Source organism: Kogia breviceps, chromosome X (genome assembly GCF_026419965.1).
Source record: "Kogia breviceps isolate mKogBre1 chromosome X, mKogBre1 haplotype 1, whole genome shotgun sequence".
NCBI lineage: Eukaryota > Metazoa > Chordata > Mammalia > Artiodactyla > Physeteridae > Kogia > Kogia breviceps.
The window spans coordinates 119,971,086-119,993,049 of NC_081330.1; the positions used below are offsets into that span (position 1 = coordinate 119,971,086).

Consider the following 21,964-nt stretch of genomic DNA (forward strand, 5'->3'; position numbering starts at 1 on the left):
GGCCATTTGCTTGTGACCCATGGCTTTGTCTTAGATAATAGACATTAAGTTCTGTTTTTTAATAAGGCAAAGAAGAAATTCAACAGAAAGTAATAAGTAGGTCAAACAGGATAGTTTGTGTGAATTCTTGTTATTTTTGTGACTTGTTAGATAGTTTAAGATGGTTTTATGTGATCAGTTGGTAGAATAGATACATATTTTCATATATCTTTTGAAAATTAAATTTAACTTTGAGTATTTAGTGAAGTATAATATAGTTTTATAAAGATAAGAAATAAGATTTAATTTTTAAGACACTGTTCTTCAAATAAATAATTTGCTATTAGTTGCCTTTAGTTTAATAAAACTATAGTATTTCTATGCATATCTTTATATGTTTAGGCTATGCCTACAGTGGTCTTAAGAAGTAGATAACTGAAGCCAAAAAGTCTTCCAGACTTTTAACTTCAGATTAATTCATCTAAATTAGTCTTTGGCTTCACCATTCAGTTTCACAAAAAATTTTACGAACTACTAGTAAGAGAGTTAATATAGAAAAGTAAATTTATATCCTAGGCAAGATTAAATTTCAAATTGTATATGGAGATTTCAAATTTGATTTGTATTTTGTGGTATCTGAAAGATTCCCTGGATTAGAAGCAAAATTACAAAAACAAAAACTTCATATTTACAGAAGTTTTTCAAGATTTATATGATTAACTTTATTATGGTGGTTGCTTATGTAAGTTATTTGACCAGCCCTGTCCAATAGAACTTTCCATTCCAATAGAACTTTCCATTATGTTGGTAATATTCTATGGTAATAACTAGCTACACGTGGCTTTTGAGCACTTGAGATGTGGCTAATTAGATAGAGGAATTAGATTTTAAATTATATCTCATTTTAGCTAATTAAAATTAAAAGTCACATGTGAATAGTGGCTACTATACTGGATAGCACAGTTTAGAATGCACTTTTTAAAAAGTGTTTAAAATCGTCCCCACAGTTTGAGTCATAGTAATATACACATAACTTCTTTAAAATCACACTGAGCAAAATAAGTTTCATAAAGGTGTTTCAGATCTTATTTAAACTAAATTAGACCTTTTCTAGCTACAAAATTTCACAGGTCAGTTTTGTTATTGTATCAGTCCAACGTTAAACACTTTAAATGTCGGCTCATAAGACTTGTTTTTGAAAAATTTATCGTTAATATATTTTGTTTTCCAAATAAATACAATGAATAAACATTTAAAATATTAATACAGACGCTTATTATTTTTTTAATGTAGTAATTTTATAGAATTTTTACTAATGTCATCTATAGTGTTTTTAATTTAATGATAACATTTTCCAGCCAGTTTCATAAATGTGGCACAGTGAGAATGTTTGCTTTCTTGCTTGATAAGAAAAACAGAAATAGTTTAACCCAGTAACGGTAATTGTGGATATAATTGAAAGGATGTTGAAAACTTTGGAAGTGTTTTGTCCTTCGTGGGTAAAACATAAGTGTTACTAAAGCGTATTATTTTATACTTTAATATTTATTAAAATATATGCCAATATTTTAATTTTGGTCAGCAAGGCCTCGATGTTCAGCTCTGGTTTTCGCCTTTCTTTATAGCCCATATCCACATCGAGTAAAGTATTATCTTTGCAGCATTCTGCAACAGTAGCAGTCTAACCACATTCACTCTTGTGTAGGACTAAAAAGCACTTGTCACTCCTTCCTTCACCCTAACTTATTTTAGTACGTTAAATGTGCAATGAATTTTTTTCACCATGATAAAAAAGATCTGCTCATCCACTTTGAGATGGAATAATTGGTAATCTCAAATAATTAGCAAAATTAATCTGAAAGATTGACGGATGACAGGTTTAAATCTCAGGACACCAACACAGGTGGGCAAGAAACATTATTTTTCTATAACAACGTAATTTCTATTTTGATTACACAGCTTTCAGGTAATCTTTCCAGCCCCTTTGGTCCAATCGCCCCGCCCCGCCCCGCCCTCGGGAGTCACAGTGGGCAGGGCTCTGTTTTAGCTCACTTGCCTTATCAGGACCGGGTGGGGTAACGCCAGGCTTTCCAAGCAGGGTGGGCCGGCAACTACTGTCAGCCTCGGCTCTGAATTAATTCCCCCCATTTGGGCGGTAGCACGGGAAGCCGCCACGCGATTCCGGCTTTTCTCGGGAGGCTGTCAGCCCCGCCCACCCACCACTCAGCTCCCGCGCTGTTGGCCGCGCAGCTTCCAGGTGTCCGCTCCTCTGGTGAGACAGGGTCGGGAGACGCTCTCCTCAGCTCCTTGCCTGGGTGGGCAAGTCAGGCCCTAGGGCCAGCAGAAATCCTCGTTTGAGAGTCCCACCGAGTTCCCCGGTCAGAGTGCTGCGGCTGAGCAGAGCGGCTGCTTGGGACTACTACTCAGGGCGCTGCAGGTACGAACTCAGCCCAGGTCCAAGTGCTGGTTGTTGCCAGTGCCTCGGTCACAGGCAGAGTCCCACTGGGCAAGCCCTGGGGAGCGTCACTGGAGTAGGGGCTCCCACACAGTGACCCACAGTGCTGGGCGAGCTGGCTTCTCCCCCCACCCCCGCCCTTTTCGCACTGGAGGACCCGGAGGCTCAGTGGAGACGACCGTGTGGGGCTGCGCTGGCCTGGGGGAGGGGCAGTGTGGTTTGTGTAGCCGCTTTCCTGACCTTTCTATGCCGTCTGTCTTGGTCTCTACGGTGTAGAGGGGTGCTTCCGCCTCACCCCCGCGTTCTAGGCTGCTCTCAGTGGTGTCCAGTTCACCAGTGGTCGTTGGTTGGTCCTGAGAGGGTGAGCGAAGTCTGAGTGGGGTGTGACGCCATCTTGGTGACGTCACACTTAGTCTCGGATTTCAGCCTCCACGTGCTGGAGTGGAAACTTAGCCTTAGTCATACAAGGCTCGTGAGTTTCCCAGAACTACAAGGAGAGACCCGAGGACGTGAACGGAGATAGGTTTGGGAGAATACCAGCTGGCGGGGATTTTCATCAGAATTGCTCCTATGTTGTAGGGGGTCTTACACAGTGCCAAGGCTGGGGGGAGGGTTTCAGAATCAGTTTCTGTTCATTTTTCTTAGTCATCAGCTGAGATAGTTATTTGTCCCATCTGCTCCTTAGTCGTTGGCTCAGAACCATCCTCATTTCTGTCCACAAGACCCATCACATGGAGCAGCTCTTATCTCTGCTCCTTCCAGGTTCCCCTGAAGCTCATGGGAATTGTTTTGTTGCCGCTTCGTTATTTTGCATCACAGGAAACGGATTTTACCCAGTTTTCCATATGCTTCTGTTACCGAATTAGGTCGTCTGGACCCCCACTTGGGCCCTAGCCCGGCCAAGGCCCCCCTGCCTCAGGGGGAAGTTTCTTTTTCTGTTTAGGTTCTGACAGCCAAAAGCTAAACCCAAGCTGAGATCGAAGCTGAGGGCAATTATGCTTGAGGGCAAACATAATTCAATGGCCCAAGGATGGAGAAGCGGAGAACTTAGGTCGCCAATCAACTCACCTGGGTGAGGGTTAAGACAAGATTTTAAGGGCAAGGTTAATGAGAGGGAGTCATATACATTGCTTTTTCTGGGAATAGGTGGGGTTCTTCCTGGAACTGGGGTGCCACCTCTCTTCTGCCCTTGTATGGTCCTTTGGCATTTGGGTCTGAAGCAGGTCAAACCATCATGGTGAGGACAGGTGGAGATCTTAAGATTACAATGAGATGGTAATGAGCTGCAGGGCAACCTTTGTCCCACTTTTGAAGCTGAATAAGTTTCACCAGTTTTCTTGTGGATGGACTCTTTTGTTCCTGTCCTGTGAACACAGCTAGAGGATATGCTTTTCTGCAAGTTTACTTGGTTCTGGGGCAACAGCCTTGGTAATACTTTCATGCAGGACCAGCTACATAATTCGCAGGGCCCAATACAAAATGATGAATTCAATTTTGATACCAATTAAATAGCACGGTTTTAATTTTTAACATTTTGGGATAATTTTGGATTTACAGAAGAGTTGCAACAATAGTACCGAGAGTTTCCATACACTCTTCACCCAGCTTCCCCTAATGTTAACAGCTTCCGTAAATGTGATACAATTATCAAAACTCACAAAGTAACATTGGTACAATGCTATTAACTCCAGACTTTATTTGTATTTCACCAGGTTTTCTGTTAAAATTCTTTTTTGCTTCAAGGAGTCAATCCAAGATACTATATTTTATTTAATTCTCATGTCTACTTAGTCTCCTCCCATCTGTGGCAGTTCTCAGTCTTTCTGTTCTTCCTGACCATGACACTTGTGAAGAGTACTGGTCAGTCATTTTGTAGAATGTCCCTCAATTTGAGTTTGTCTGATGTGTTCTCATGATTGGACTGAGGTTATGCTTTCTCGGGAAGAACACCCCAGACATGATGTGCTCTTCTCAGTATCACAGCCTTTCGAATTTTTCAGTGAAACAGTTATAAGAAGGTTCAGTGGTTTTCCTCAAATCATAGAGCTGCTAGTGCCAAAGCCTGGGCTAGACCTCAAGTCTCACTTTCATGCTAGGGTTGTTAGTACAAACCTGTAAATCCTTTCATGTATTTTTCAGTACTACTGAATTATTTAGCAGTTGCCTTCTAGGATTGTGACTGCAGAGTCCCTGTTTGGCCTCTGCACAATGAAGTATGGGAAAGGGGAGACTGGACAATCAATGGACAGAAATCCTACAAGAAAAATGGTACAGTTGACCCTTGAACAATGTGGGGGTTAGGGGCTCTGACCCTCTGCAAAGTCAAAAACCCATGTATAATTTATAGTTGGCTCTCTCCGTATACCTGGTTCCTCTGTACATGCAGTTCCTCCAAATCTGAGGTATCGCATCTGCGGATTCAACCAACCGTGGATTGTGTAGTACCGTGATATTTACTATTGGGGAAAATCCACGCATAAGTGGACCCACACAGCTCAGACTTGGGTTGTTCAAGGGTCAGTTGTACTTTCAAATGCTGGGAAGTTGCACACTTGCTCAGTGTCCCTGCCACTTCATGGACGGCAGAGGTGATAGTCACCACGTAGTGAGCCCCAGCTGTGTGCCAGGTCTCAACTCAGCATCACCACCTCCCCCTTCTAGAATTTCTGCTTTGCAGAAGAGAAGCTGAGAACCGCATTTCCCAGAACTCCTGTCTCAGTATAGTTCTGGTTTAGAGTTTGTTGATGAGAGGAACTGGCTTGAAGTTTGAAGGTAGAAGAAAAGAAGCCGTTTTTCTCCACAACTGGGACATATGGGCAGACTGAGATTTACAGAAGCTTCCTGAAGAACTCATGAGAATCACAAACTTCACTGCTGCAGACGCGTCAGGGTAGGGTTGGGGATTTTCAGAGATTCTTCATCAGCTTCCAGTAATCTTTCGAGAATTTTCCACCTTCGTGCTTCAAGCTGAGGTCTCCAGTGTCTGTTTGCTTGATCTTTGGTGGCACCATCTTTGACCTTGTCTTTCCTACCTCTTTTAATAGTCCTGTAAACCACTAATTCCTGAGCTTCTTGAAGGCAAAGGTTGTGTCATCAGTGCCTAACACAGTAGTCTGGGATTAGTAGATGCCCAATAAACAAAGGCATTCCTCATTCACCTTGTCTTACTATGCTTGAAATTCTACCATTAGTTTGATTTCTTTGGTTTGAGCCTAATTTGACCTTTCCCCTTGTTACAGTACAAGTTCTGTCTATTCGTCTTCTGTGCCTTCATGTAGCTGAACTTGTTAAATCCATTCCTCAAAGTTGGTTTGATTAGGAGTGTGAGAGAGCATGAGGACTTCTTAGTCTTGAGACTTCTCTGCAGAGATATATGTGCAGTAAGAGTTGCAGCATCCTCTGTAACAGGATAAAAAATTAGAAACAATGTGTTAAAGAATAATTTTTAAAAAGGTAAAATATGCCTCATGTACAGATATAAAAGGAACACATGTTAGAGATTTTATTAACTCATGACTAATGAGGGAACTCGTTAGATGTCACAACCATTTTAAAGGACAATCCAAAGAACAGACACATTTACATATTAGAAATATTAAAATTAAAGTGCAAATAAAGAAAAAATTGGCTTTCCCCATAACTGGGGAGGAAAGTCAATTGAATCTTCACCAGGCAATTTATTTGCACATCTATAGATAAGAATTATTTTGCATTGCTATCAGTTATATACAATTTATAGAATGGAAAATCAGAATCAGATAACCAAGAGCAGTGTTCTCTAAACAATGTACAGTTTTCCACTGAAGCTCAAAATTTTCCCTATGAGTATAAATATCCATTAATAGATAATGGTAACATAAATTAAGAAACTGCTACTACAGTGGGAAAAATGTGCATCCATTAAAAAGAATGTGGCAGATACTAATGTGAAAAGCAAGCCCTAGACTGAAAATATTCACAATACATGTGTCTGATAGAGGACTTGTATCCATTATATGTTAAAATTTCTATAAATTGACAACAAAACGATGAGCAACCCAATTTTTAAATGGGCAAAATTCTTGAATGAGCACTTCATAAAAGAAGATATAGGAATGGCCAATAAGCAAGTGAAAAAGTGCTCAATATCACTGGTCATCAGGAAAATGCAAATTAAAATTGTAAGGCGATACCAGCATGCATCCACCAGAATGGCTAACAATACAAAGGACTGACAATGCAGAGTGCTGGCGAGGATTGGAGCAATTGGAACTCCATACACTGTTGGTAGGACTATAAAATGGTTTAGTCTCTGTGGAAAAATGTTTGGTAGTCTCTAATAAAATTAAACATACACTACCTATGATCCAACAGTTATAAGTATATTCTCAAGAGGATTGAGTGCACATGTCCACAGAAAAGTTTCTAAAAGAATGTTCACAGTAGCTTCATTCACAAGAGCCCCAAACTGAAAACAGCCCCAACTGTGGTGGGAATACCACTCAGCAACAAAAACAAAAAAATGCAAAACTACCAATATGTGCAAAAACATGGATGAAACTCAAAGGTATTATGTGGCATGAAAGAATCCAGACACAGAAGAATAGTTACTATATGAGTCCATGAATGTGAAGTTTAATAGGAAAACTAATGCTTGGTGTTGGAAGTCTGAGTAGTGGTTACCTCTGTGGGCGGTGGTATTGACTTGAAGGGGCATAAGCGAATCCTTCTCAGGAGGTAGAAATTCTACATATTGATCTGCATGGTGGTCACACGAGGATATACAGTCCTCAAGCTGTACTTATGTGCATTTATTGTATATAAATCTTTCCTCAACAAAGTACTATTGAAAAAAAGAATGCAGTCAGTCTACATAAACTGATTTAAAATTTGTCCTGACTCACAAAGACATATCTCTTTAAGTTCAGACAGCAAGTCACAGAACAGTAAATGTAATGCAATTCTATTTGCATTATTAAAAACCATTTATGTGTGGTTATGGGTAATACGTGAATGCATCACAAAAGGCAGAAGATACTTGTCTGGATGTTTACTGTGGCTCTTCTGGGCAGTGGATAAGAGTAGGTGTGGAGAGGCTTTATTGTTTGGATCATTTACAATGTAAATGTATGCATAATTTTAAAAGGCTTATTTTAATTCAGGTAATATTCACAGAGAATGGAATACGTGATCTAAAAGAAAAGTGCTGAAAGGGACAGTTATGCAGTTGGACCAGACTGGCCCTGAGATCTCAGCTGGACATATTTTCAGTAAAGGTTCCATTGGCAAATAGAGGAATTTTAGTCAGCTCTAAGTAAAGCCAGAGCCAAAGATCTTCTGTGAATCCACTCTAGTGCAAAAATACAGTTTGGGTTTTGGCCCTCTAGCATTGTGTCTTTCACACTGCAGGTCGTTTCCCGTCAGTGGTGGTGACCTCAGTTTAATGAGTTGGGACTAGCATTTTTAAAAAATGAAATAGAAAATATCAGAGGGCGGTATTATTTTGGAAAATGTTTGTCTTAGTTTGTAATCTATACTGTATTTAGGAACTGGGTTGCCATGTAAAATGTGGTTTCTTATTCAGGTCACAATTCAAAAATATGTGGAATCTACTGGGTCTAGTAACTTTAGCTCTGCTCTGTTTAGTTCACTGCATTGACAAGTGCAGGGTGACTGGTTTTTCCCTTAACTGGTAATTTAGAGAGATTTGAGGGACAGTGCTTGGGAAGGGGAATGACTTTCCCTCTGGCTACAAGGAGAGCACTAGCCTCCCTTCAATCTGAGTCACGAGTGATACCATCAGGGATGGTCTTTGGCATCCAGATCAGGCTTGGGAAGCAGGGGCTGGACCACAGTGGGTTGTGTTTAGTGGAATGAACTTCCTTGTTCTCACATTCTACCTGTCACATGACTCTTGAAATACTTGCTTTTTAATCCTTGAAATCCATGTTGTTGTTTTAAACAAAAAAAACAAAAGTTATTTTAGATGTCTGTTTAAAGGAAATGCCAGCTGCCAGCCTTCAAGATGTAGGCAACGGTAGGTTTCTTTTCTTTTCCCATCTCAAACACAGGAAGAGTGATGTGTGTGCGCGCGTGTCTGCACGCATGTGTGAGGAAGCACGCGCGCGCGCCAGAGTGGGGGGGGAACATATATATGCATGCTCATGGTCCAATATATTATCCTTATCCCTAAATGGCCAGATAAAGGCCCTGCCTAACTGAGATATCTGACTTGGACAGGATCATTCAAGCCCAGCTTGAGGAGGCACTTGTACATTTGCGTTGCTAACATAATCATTTCCCAAGAATGTTGATACTTCAAGTTTTAAATGGCACCATTTAAGTGAATTTCCAAGTAAGTCACTTTCTTAAAAGTGATGTTCCTGAAATAAAATGTACATTTTAGTGGATATCACTTTTCTCTATTAGTGCTTTTGTTTTCAAATTAATTGGTTTACTTAAGTGATGAATGATGTCTATTTAAGGAAGATATAACACATTGATATGTTTTTGTGGTGCCTGACAATGCAGTATCCTGTACTTATACTTACTTGCTGGGCTCCTAGAGTAATTTTTGTTTTAACACCCTTTTCATCACCTAAGAATACTAATAAGAAAAGCTGTTACCAAATTTACAAACTGTGGGCTTGAAAACAGAAGTGTTCACATAGGCACACTTCCCAGCTTGTCAATTACTAAAGGATATTAACCAATTCATAGACCTTAGCATGTATCTGTGTATGCAGGTAGGTATTCTAATGCGTGATGGATGTGATACACTAGGCTATAGAATACTGTTTGGGTCTGTTGCTGGGGGGCAGTGGGAGTCAAGCTTTGTTAGTTACTCTTATATTAAAGATGGATCCTTTTTTTTCTCAGATGGGCCTGTGCTTTCTAGGTTATTACTCTAGAAAAGTGGTTTTCAAACTTCATTCTAGGAAACCCCAAGGGTTTCACAAATGTTTGATTAGAGTATCATTGAAAAAAAAATTGAAAAAATTTAAACCTGTCATTAATGCAATTATTGTTAATTTTCTTAGGTGTGATGATAGCATTGTGGTGGTGTAGATTGCATTTATTTTTGAGTGATGCCTACAGAAGTACTTAGGAGACAAGGGAGATGATGTCTTCAAACCTACTTTCAAATGGTAAAGGAAAAAGAAAAGATAGGGGAGAGAAAGTATGCTAAAATGCTAATAATTATTGAATCTCAATGGGAGTATGTGAGTGTTGGTGGTGTTAGTCCTTCTGTAGGCTTGACAATTTTTGAAGTAAAAATTTGGGGAAATATGTGTGTGTGTATATATGACACATATATATGTAATAATATGTATATATGGAGAGAAAGAGTTAAAATATAGCAAAAGGAGAGTACTTGTTGGATCCAGGTGTAGGCTACATGGGTATTTGTTGCATCTTCAACTGTCTGAGATGCTGAGACAGATGTTTACCTGCAGAAGTTAATGGTGGAGTGCTCTTGTGGGGGAATGAAGGCAGCAGGATTCAGCAGGGGGAGGAGTCAGTCACTACTAAGGCCTCAGCTCAAATCATGGGAGCTCTGCAGCTGGGATGGCCCTTCCCTGTTGTCTTCCCTGAGGCAAGGGGGTCAAGGCTTTATGCCTCCTCACCCACTGGTCATTGGATGTGTGCTACCCACTGTTGGGGGTGTGACTTTGGGTGAGGTGGCTCTCTTTCACTGAGGGCAGTTCCCAGATGGAGCCTCAGCTGAGAGCTGTCAGCCTCAAACACAGCAGCTGGGGGATGAGCATGTCTGTCCTGAAGGCCAGGGATGGTGGCTCACCACAGCATCCACCACACCGCTTTTCTTTCTGGCATGTTAATTTGTTTATTGGAGTCACATTCTTTTTTTTTTAATTAAAAAAATTTTTTTTGGCTGCGTTGGGTCTTCGTTGCTGCGCGTGGGCTTTCTCTAGTTGCAGCAAGCGGGGGCTGATCTTCGTTGCGGTGCACAGGCTTCTCATTGCAGTGACTACTCTTGTTGCGGAGCACGGGCTGTAGGTGTGCGGGCTTCAGTAGTTGTGGCACGCAGGCTCAGTAGTTGCGACTCGCGGGCTCTACAGTGCAGGCTCAGTAGTTGTGGTGCACCAGCTTAGTTGCTCCACAGCAGGTGGGATTGTCCTGGACCAGGGCTTGAACCTGTGTCTCCTGCATTGGCAGGCAGATTCTTAACCACTGTGCCACCAGGGAAGTCCCGGATTTCACCTTTTAAAACATGGATACACGAGGAGCTCCAAGATGGCAGAAGAGTAAGACGTGGAGATCACCGTCCTCCCCACAGATACATCAGAAATACATCTACGTGTGGAACAACTCCTATAGAACACCTACTGAACATTGGCAGAAGACCTCAGACCTCCGAAAAGGCAAGAAACTCCCCACGTACCTGGGTAGGGCAAAAGAAAAAAGAAAAAACAGAGACAAAAGAATACGGATGGGACCTGCACCGGTGGGAGGGAGCTGTGAAGGAGGAAAGGTTTCCACACACTAGAAGCCCCTTCACGGGTGGAGACGGCAGGTGGTGGTGGCGGGGGGAAGCTTCGGAGCTGCGGAGGAGAGCACAGCAACAGGGTGCGGAGGGCAAAGCAGAGAGATTCCCGCACAGAGGATCGGTGCCAACCAGCACTCACCAGCCCAAGAGGCTTGTCTGCTCACCCGCCAGGGTGGGCGGGGGCTGGGAGCTGAGGCTCAGGCATCGGAGGTCGGATCCCAGGGAGAAGACTGGGGTTGGCGGTGTGAACACAGCCTGAAGGGGGCTAGTGCGCCATGGCTAGCTGGGAGGGAGTCCGGGAAAAGGTCTGGAACTGTCGAAGAGGCAAGAGACTTTTTCTTGCCTCTTTGTTTCCTGGTACGTGAGGAGAGGGGATTAAGAGCACCACTTAAAGGAGCTCCGGAGATGGGCGAGAGCTGCGGCTATCAGCGCGGACCCCAGAGACGGGCATGAGACACTAAGGCTGCTGCTGTCACCACCAAGAAGCCTGTGTGTGAGCACAGGTCACTCTCCACACCTCCCCTCCCAGAAGCCTGTGCAGCCCGCCACTGCCAGGGTCCCGGGATCCCGGGACAACTTCCCCAGGAGAACGCACGGCGCGCCTCAGGCTGGTGCAATGTCATGCCGGCCTCTGCCACTGCAGGTGCGCCCCGCACTCCATACCCCTCCTTCTCCTTGGCCTGAGTGAGCCAGAGCCTCCGAATCAGCTGCTCCTTTAACCCCGTCCTGTCTGAGTGAAGAACAGAGGCCCTCAGGTGACCTACACACAGAGGTGGGGCCCCATCCAAAGCTGAACCCTGGGAGCTGTGCGAACAAAGAAGAGAAAGGGAAATCTCTCCCAGCGGCCTCAGGAGCAGCGGATTAAATATCCACAGTCAACTTGATGTACCCTGCATCTGTGGAATACCTGAATAGACAATGAATCATCCCAAACTGAGGAGGTGGACTTTGGGAGCAGCGATATATATATATATATTTTCCCCTCTTTTTCTCTTTTTATGAGTGTGTATGTGTATGCTTCTGTGGGTGATTTTGTCTGTATACCTTTGCTTTTACCATTTGACCTAGGGTTTTGTCTGTCCGTTTTTTTTTTTTTTTTTTTTTTTAGTATAGTTTTCAGCACTTGATATAATTGGTGGATTTGTTTTTTGTCTTGGTTTTCTCTTCTTTCTGTTTTTATTTTTATTTTTTATTTTTATTTATTTATTTATTTTTTAAATTTTTTTTGTGGTACACGGGCCTTCCATTGTCGCGGCCTCTCCAGTTGCGGAGCACAGGCTCCGGACGCGCAAGCCCAGCGGCCATGGCTCACGAGCTCCGCGGCATGTGGGATCCCCCCGGATCGGGGCACGAACCCGTGTCCCCTGCATCGGCAGGCGGACTCTCAACCACTGCGCCACCAGGGAAGCCCTGTTTTTATTTTTTTAATAATTATTTTTTGTTTTTTATTTTAATAACTTTTATCTTATTTTATCTCTTTCTTTCTCTCTTTCTCTCTTTCTTTTATTCTGAGCCGTGTGGATGACAGGCTCTTCGCGCTCCAGCCAGGTGTCAGGGCTGTGCCTCTGAGGTGGGAAAACCAAGTTCAGAACATTGGTCCACCAGAGACCTCCCAGCTCCACGTAATATCAAATGGCGAAAATCTCCCAGAGATCTCCATCTCAACGCCAAGACCCAGCTCCACTCAACAAAAAGCAAGCTACAGTGCTGGACACGTTATGCGAAAAAACTAGAAAGACAGGAACACAACACCACCAATTAGCAGAGAGACTGCTGAAAATCATAATAAGGTCACAGACACCCCAAAACACACCACCAGATGTGGACCTGCCCACCAGAAAGACAAGATCCAGCCTCATCCACCAGAACACAGGCACTAGTCCCCTCCCCCAGGAAGCCTACACAACCCACTGAACCAACTTTAGCCACTGGGGACAGACACCAAAAAGAATGGGAACTACGAACCTGCAGCCTGCAAAAAGGAGACCCCAAACACAGTAACTTAAGCAAAATGAGAAGACAAAGAAACACACAGCAGATGAAGAAGGAAGGTAAAAACCCACCAGACCTAACAAATGAAATAGGCAGTCTACCTGAAAAAGAATTCAGAATAATGATAGTAAAGATGATTCAAAGTCTTGGAAATAGAATAGACAAATTGCAAGAAACAGTTAACAAGGACCTAGAAGAAATAAAGAGGAAGCAAGCAACGATGAGCAACACAATAAATGAAATGAAAAATACTCTAGATGGGATCAATAGCAGAATAACTGAGGCAGAAGGACGGATAAGTGACCTGGAAGATAAAATAGTGGAAATAACTACTGCAGAGCAGAAAAAAGAAAAAAGAGTGAAAAGAACTGAGGACAGTCTCAGAGACCTTTGGGACAATGTTAAATGCACCAACATTCGAGTTATAGGGGTCCCAGAAGAGAAAAAGAAAGGGACTGAGAAAATATTTGAAGAGATTATAGTTGAAAACTTCCCTAATATGGGAAAGGAAACAATCAAGTCCAGGAAGCACAGAGAGTCCCATACAGGATAAATCCAAAGAGAAACACGCCAAGACACATATTAATTAAACTATCAAAAATTATATACAAAGAAAACATTTTAAAAGCAGCAAGGGCAAAACAACAAATAACATACAAGGGAATCCCCATAAGGTGAACAGCTGATGTTTCAACAGAAACTCTGCAAGCCAGAAGGGAGTGGCAGGACATATTTCAAGTGATGAAGGAGAAAAACCTACAGCCAAGATTACTCTAACCAGCAAGGATCTCATTCAGAATCAGTGGAGAAATTAAAACCTTTACAGACAAGCAAAAGCTAAGAAAATTCAACACCACCCAACCAGCTTTACAACAAATGCTAAAGGAACTTCTCAAGGCAGGAAACACAAGAGAAGGAAAAGACCTACAATAACAAACCCAAAACAATTAAGAAAATGGTAATAGGAGCATAAATATCAATAATTAACTTAAATATAAATGGATTAAATGATCCCACCAAAGGACATAGACTGGCTGAATGCATACAAAAACAAGGCCTGTATATATGCTGTCTACAGGAGACCCACTTCAGACCAGGGACACATACAGACTGAAAGGGAGGGGATGGAAAAAGTTATTCCATGCAAATGGAAATCAAAATAAAGCTGGAGTAGCAATTCTCATATAATACAAAATAGACTTTAAAACAAAGACTATTACAAGAGACAAAGAAGGACACTACATAATGATCAAGGGATCGATCCATGAAGAAGATATAACAATTGTAAATATTTATGCACCCAACATAGGAGCACCTCAATACATAAGGCACATATTAACAGCCATAACAGGGGAAATCGACAGTAACACAAACATAGTAGGGGACTTTAACACCCCACTTTCACCAATGGACAGATCATCCAAAATGAAAGTAAATAAAGAAACACAAGCTTTAAATGATACATTACAGAAGATGGACTTAATTGATATTTATAAAACATTCCATCCAAAAACAACAGAATACACATTCTTCTCAAGTGCTCATGGAACATTCTCCAGGATAGATCATATCTTGGGTCACACATCTAGCCTTGGTAAATTTAAGAAAACTGAAATCGTATCAAGTACCTTTTGCGACCACAGTGCTATGAGACTAGATATCAATTACAGGAAAAGATCTGTAAAAAATACAAACACATGGAGGCTAAACAATACAGTACTTAATTACCAAGAGATCACTGAAGAAATCAAAGAGGAAATCAAAAACTACCTAGAAACAAATGACAGTGAAAACACGACAACCCAAAACCGTTGGGATGCAGCAAAAGCAGTTCTAAGAGGGAAGTTGATAGCAATACAATACTACCTCAAGAAGCAAGAAACATCTCAAATAAACAACCTAAAGTTACACCTAAAGCAATTAGAGAAAGAATAACGAAAAAAACCCAACGTTAGCAGATGGAAAGAAATCATAAAGATCCGATCAGAAATAAATGAAAAAGAAATGAAGGAAATGATAGCAAAGATCAATGAAACTAAAAGGTGGTTCTTTGAGAAGATAAACAAAATTGATAAACCATTAGTCAGACTCATCAAGAAAAAAAGGGAGAAGACTCAAGTCAGTAGAATTAGATATGAAAAAGGGGAAGTAACAACTGACACTGTAGAAATGCAAAGGATCATTAGAAATTACTACAACTGTATGCCAATAAAATGGACAACCTGGAAGAAATGGACAAATTCTGAGAAATGCACAACCTTTTGAGACTGAGCCAGGAAGAAATAGAAAATATGAACAGACCACTCACAAGCACTGATATTGAAACTGTGATTAAAAACCTTCCAACAAACAAAAGCCCAGGACCAGATGGCTTCACAGGGGAATTCTGTCAAACATTTCCAGAAGAGCTAGCACCTATCCTTCTCAAACTCTTCCAAAAGATAGCAGAGGGAGGAACACTCCCAAACTCATTCTATGAGGCCACCATCACCCTGATACCAAAACTAGACAAAGATGTCACACAAAAAAGAAAACTACAGACCAATGTCACTGATGAATGTAGATGCAAAAATCCTCGACAAAATACTAGCAACCAGAATCCAACAGCACATTAAAAGGATCATACACCATGATCAAGTGGGGTTTATTCCAGGAATGCAAGGATTCTTCAGTATGTACAAATCAATCAACGTGATACACCATATCAACAAACTGAAGGAGAAAAACCATATGACCATCTCAAAAGATGCAGAGAAAGCTTTTGACAAAATTCAACACCCATTTATGATAAAAACCCTGCAGAAAGTAGGCATTGAGGGAACTTTCCTCAACATAATAAAGGCCATATATGACAAACCCACAGCCAACATCGTCCTCAATGGTGAAAAACTGAAACCATTTCCACTAAGATCAGGAACAAGACAGGTTGCCCACTCTCACCACTCTTATTCAACATAGTTTTGGAAGTTCTAGCCACAGCAATGAGAGAAGAAAAAGAAATAAAAGGAATCCAAATTGGAAAAGATGAAGTAAAGCTGTCACTGTTTGCAGATGACATGATACTATACATAGAGAATCCTAAGGATACTACCAGAAAACTACTAGAGCTAATCAATGAATTTGGTAAAGTAGCAGGATACAAAACTAATGCACAGAAATCTCTGGGATTCTTATACACTAATGATGAAAAATCTGAGAGTGAAATTAAGAAAACAGTCCCCTTTACCACTGCAACAAAAAGAATAAAATATCTAGGAGTAAACCTAGCTAAGGAGACAAAAGACCTGTATGCAGAAAATTATAAGACACTGATGAAAGAAAGTAAAGATGATACAAATAGATGGAGAGATATCCCATGTTCTTGGATTGGAAGAATCAACATTGTGAAAATGACTCTACTACCCAAAGCAACCTACAGATTCAATGCAATCCCAATCAAACTACAACTGGCATTTTTCACAGAGCTAGAACAACAAATTTCACAATTTGTATGGAAACACAAAAGACCCCGAATAGCCAAAGCAATCTTGACAACGAAAAACGGAGCTGGAGGATTCAGGCTGCTGGTCTTCAGACTGTACTACAAAGCTACAGTAATCAAGACAGTATGGTACTGGCACAAAAATAGAAATATAGACCAATGGAACAGGATAGAAAGCCCAGAGATAAACCCATGCACATATGGTCACCTTATTTTTGATAAAGGAGGCGAGAATATACAATGGAGAAAAGACAGCGTCTTCATTAAGTGGAGCTGAGAAAACTGGACAACTATATGTAAAAGTATGAACTTAGAACACTCTCTAACACCATCCATAAAAATAAACTCAAAATGGATGAAAAACCTAAATGTAAGGCCAGACACTATCAAACTGTTAGAGGAAAACATAGGCAGAACAGTCTATGACAGAAATCACAGCAACATCCTTTTTGACCCACCTCTTAGAGAAATGCAACTAAAACCAATAATAAACAAATGGGAGCTAATGAAACTTAAAAGCTTTTCCACAGCAAAGGAAACCATGAACAAGATGAAAAGACAACCCTCAGAATGGGAGAAAATATTTGCAATTGAAGCAACTGACAAAGGATTAATCTCTAAAATTTAGTAACAGCTCATGCAGCTAAATATCATAAAAACAAACAACCCAATCCAAAAATGGGCAGAAGACCTAAATAGACATTTCTCCAAAGAAGAGATACAGATTGCCAACAAACGCATGAAGGAATGCTCAACATCATTAATCATTAGAGAAATGCAAATCAAAACTACAATGAGATATCATCTCACACCGGTCAGAATGGCCATCATCAAAAACTCTAGAAACAATAAATGCTGGAGAGGGTGTGGAGAAAAGGGAACCCTCTTGCACTGTTGGTGGGAATGTACATTGATACAGCCACTATGGAGAACAGTATGGAGGTTCCTTAAAAAAGTACAAATAGAAGTACCATATGTCCCATTAATCCCACTACTAGGCATATACCTTGAGAAAACCATAATTCAAAAAGAGTCATGTACCACAATGTTCGTTGCAGCTCCATTTACAATAGCCAGGACATGGAAGCACCCTAAGTGTCCATCAACAGATGATTAGATGAAGAAGATGTGGCACATGTATACAATGGAATATTACTCGCCATAAAAAGGAACGAAATTGAGTTATTTGTAGTGAGGTGGATGGACCTAGAGTCTGTCATACAGAGTGAAGTAAGTCAGAAAGAGCAAATCAAATAACCATATGCTAACAGGTATATATGGAATCTAAAAAAAAAAAAGGTCATGAATAACCTAGGGGCAAGATGGGAATAAAGACACAGACCTACCAGAAAATGGAGTTGAAGACACGGGCAGGGGGAAGGGTAAGCTGGGACAAAGTGAGACAGTGGTAGTGTGTATATGGACATATATACACTGCCAAATATAAAATAGATAGCTAGTGGGAAGCAGTCGCATAGCACAGGGAGATCAGGTCGGTGCTTTGTGACCAGCTAGAAGGGTGGGATGGGGAGGGCGGGAGGGAGGGAGATGCAAGAGGGAAGGGATATGGGGACATATGTATATGTATAACTGATTCACTTTGTTATAAAGCAGAAACTAACACAACATTGTAAAGCAATTATACTCCAATGAAAACGTTTAAAAAATAAATAAATAAAACATGGATACAGAGAGTGGGCAGGTTTGCCCAGACAAGATTGCTGCTTTCATGGAAGGTCTCCAGAGAACGACCAGTCCCCACTGAAAGTGGCAGCGATGTTTGGTGTTACAATTCCCACCTGGAGACCCGACTGCAGTCTCAAGGTGCCTCTGGAGATTTGACCTGTGCAGCTTTTTTAGAGCATACATAGGCAAATCATTTGTGAAAACCAAAATATGAAGAATTGCTAACCCCTCCCTGGCTCCATGTCCTTACTAAATTCCAACCTTAAATAGTCTATTCTTCGTTAGTACTTTCTCCCTCTGCAGTAGCATAGTACAGCCCTTACTCAGTACTGTAAGTGGTGTTGTATTGTAAATAAGGCTATTAGTACCCAGCTGTGCACACTGGGGTGCTCCCTAAATACCATGTTCATTGGTTATATTTTACCATGAATTCCATACATTTCAGAAGATCAAAACCAAATGTTAATGACTCAGTTTTCTCTGACATTAAGCAATAGGTAGAAATTGTGCAAAACATGGTGTAATTTTTTTTTTAGTGTGAAAGATTGTCCTAGTTTGAGTTCCTGTGGAAGTAGATCCCAGGACAAGGATTCAAATGCAAATCATTTAATTGAGAGGTTAAGGAAACACTGGCGTGGGGTGAGGAAATGAGCCAGGCATGGGAAAGAGCTAATATAGGGTGCTACCGGAGCTTCAGCCTGCGGGGATCTCTGGGAGGTGGTGTAGGAAACTCAGAGTTCTCCCACCTGAGGGTGAGGAAGCTGAAGCATTTCATATACAAATCCTGTCAGCTCTGTGTTGAGGACTGTTGGGGGAACCATAATTTCATAGCACTTTCAGCCTGCTGCCCTGGTGGCAAAAATGGGCTTTATGCTAGTGGGTTAGGGATATGGGTGGGTGCTACAAAGATACTATTGGATATCCAGAGTAATATTGCAGTATTTTTCAGCAAGGTCTGGCACTTCTATCATTAAAGAATTGTTTTTTCTGATGATGGGCAAGAGGCTGGTTTCGTTTACTTGAGTTTAGTAGCTAAGAATGTTAATACTTTTTCAACCTCACAGGTTTATTGTGAGGATGAAGTGAATTAGTACTATCTGTGAAAGTACAACAGAAATGGAAAATGGCAGTTGAAATTATTTGATTGTTTGCAGTTGGATAAAAAAATGAACCAAGGAAAAACAGTAAACTGGAAAATAGAACTATCACAGTTTTTTTCTCATTTTATTGTGTTTTAAGTGGTTTTGCTTCTGAATCCCAAAATGTGGAGTTTCGCGTGATTTAGTTTATTTCATGTTTTCTGATTCATCAGAAAGCCTTCTTGGAATCTGACATGTTATCACTTTGGGAACATTGGCCAGCTGCCCCTGACTTGGCCACGTGAAGGCTCAGGCTGTTCCAGTCTCTGAACTGAAGAGGACCAACACTGTTAGCGTATCTCTCACCACCATAAATGCAAGGTTAGTATTCTTTTTGTAGTCAATTTTTGTAAATGTTACATGTGATCTCAAAATGAGTGTGTATTCTCTATTCGTTGAGTGCAATATTCTGTGTATGAATATTAGATCAAGCTGTGTTTTTAGTGTGGATTAAATCCTCACTGTTTTTAATGTATGTATATATATTGCCCACCTTATTGATAACTTTTCGAGAGAAGTTAACTGAAAATATTCTATGATGGTGGATCTGTTATAAAAATGTTGCTTTATGTACTTTGAAACTACATTATTCAATGCATACAGGTTCCAAATTGTTATAGCTTCTTGGTAGATTGTTTTTATCATCTAGTGAGTTCCTGCTTTATTTTTACTGTCTTTCTGCTTTAAGTTCTGTTTTGCCAGATATTAATTTTGCTAGATAGATTTTTGTTGTTATTTGTCTAATATATATTTCCCATTCATTTTATTTTAGCTTATGCATGTCATTGTGTTTTAGGTGTGCCTCCTATAAATAGCCTATGTCTAGTTTTTGTTTTTCACCCACAAAATATAAATAGATTTACTTATCTATTAAAGATTAAAAGCATAGATTACTGCTATATTTGGGTTTAATTTTTGCTTTCTTGTTGTTCCTATTTATTTTTTCATTTTTGTTTTCTTCTGGTTTGGAAGTTATCGATTCTGTTTCTTTATCATTCATTTCTTACTCTCATTTTCCATTGCCTTTTGACCTTTTATGTTGCTGATGAGATGTTTTCTGCAAGGTTGTCTTTCCTTAGCTTGGAAAAGAGTAAAAACATGATAAATATTTATCTTCTGGAATAACATTCACTCCATATTTGAGGGTTGTTGCTGTGTACCTAATGACATATAGTGTATATGTTGCTTTACTCCCTGCTCACAGAGGGTATGGGGAAAATTAGTGAGATCTTCCCAAACTTTCTTTGGCATTTCTATCCACAGTACTTGGCTGACCCTCCCTCTTCTTCCCTTTCTCTTTCCTCATGGTTTTTCTCGTGGCCTTTAAAAGGAGCCTTAAATAGTGACAGGAGTTGAAAGAGGTAGCATGAAGGGGAAAGTTCAGTATATCAAGTTATGAAGCCTCAGCTACCCAATTCTGTAAAGTTAATAGTTTTTAAAGGGAACCTCTTTTTTTCTTTCTCTCCATTTGTGTGACAGCTTTGTCCTGTGACACATGCACCTTCAGCTGACTTTCGAAAGCCTTCTATTTTTGAGGTCATAATTTTGACTGATGGGCCTATAATTAGTAAGTGCTCATTAAGTACTCTGTCCTCAGTATTTCTGTGGGATGGTAAAGAATGTTCTTAGCAGCTGCCAGGGTGATAACAGTCCTGCCAATTGGCATGACTCCAAAAGTAACCAAAGAACTTTATTAAGATTAAAAGCAAACGAAAAAAGCAGCATAGCAGTAGCTATAGCAGCAACTATGGCAAAGGAGAAAATAGTGTGAAGGCCTCCTAGTCACCAAATCCTTTTTCTCCATAGTGTTCAAAGCTTGATACACTCTCAGTTTTCCTCCCACCCATCCGAAGTCATGCCTGTCTCTACTGACTCTTTGTCCTCCTGCCTCCTAGTTACAGGTGTTTTCCACATGTTGATCTGGAGTCCTTTTGTTTCTTCTGTGATCCTCCCCCACACAGAGTACTCCATTACATTGGCTTCTAATATAAACTTTATGTTGATGCCTCCCAAATCCACATCTCAGGCTTCTGCCTAAACTCCAGTTCCACATCTTTAATTGCCTGCTAAATGTTTTCCCCTAGAGGTCCTTCTGAATCCTTGACTCAAGTATGACTTGAATATGACTCACCTAAAGTCATCCTCTTTCCTTAAAACCAGCTTCCACACTCTATGACCCAGCAATTCCACTCTTATATATGTAGCCAAAATAAATGTGTGCACAATGCACCAAGAGACATGTGTAAGAGTGTTCATAGAAGATGATAGAGACCAAATAGAGATTGATTGACTCAGGAATGCAAAGTTGGGTTAAAATGAGAAAATCCAACAGTTTAATTCATCATATTAATAGAACAAGGGGGGGGGTGAATCACATGGTAATTTCAATAGCTGTAGAAATTCATTTGATAATATTAAACATTCTTTAATGGTAGAAACTCTTAGCAAAGTCAGAGAAAACAGGAACATCCTTAATCTCTAAAAGACTTACTGCAAACATACTAAATGATAAAATGTTGAAAACTTTCCCTTGGAGATCAGGAACAAGACAAGAATGCCCTGATAACCACTGCAATTCAACATTGTTCAGAGTGTTCTGGCCAGGGCACAAAGCAAGAAAAAGGCATGAGAATTGTAAAGAAAGAAACAGAAAACTGTCATTATTTACATATATGATTATATTCATAGAAAATCCAAATGATTTGGCAGATAAACTGTTGGAATTAATAAGAGAATTCTAGCAC

General features: G+C 40.5%; 1 protein-coding gene across 8 annotated transcripts in view; it reads left to right on the forward strand.

Moving 5' to 3' along the window:
* Window positions 1–2,038: 2,038 nt before the first annotated feature.
* The window catches only part of RAI2 (retinoic acid induced 2), a 404,475-nt gene continuing 384,549 nt past the window's right edge, over window positions 2,039–21,964 (forward strand). For 3 of the 8 annotated variants that reach the window (XM_067023111.1, XM_067023114.1, XM_067023113.1), the window contains exons 1-2: window positions 2,093–2,416; window positions 19,394–19,541. The gene's annotated coding sequence lies outside the window, so the exon portion shown is untranslated. Of the gene's footprint in view, window positions 2,417–19,393; window positions 19,542–21,964 lie in introns of all 8 variants that reach the window. The other 5 variants (XR_010838573.1, XR_010838574.1, XM_067023119.1 and 2 more) reach the window with 3 other exon arrangements.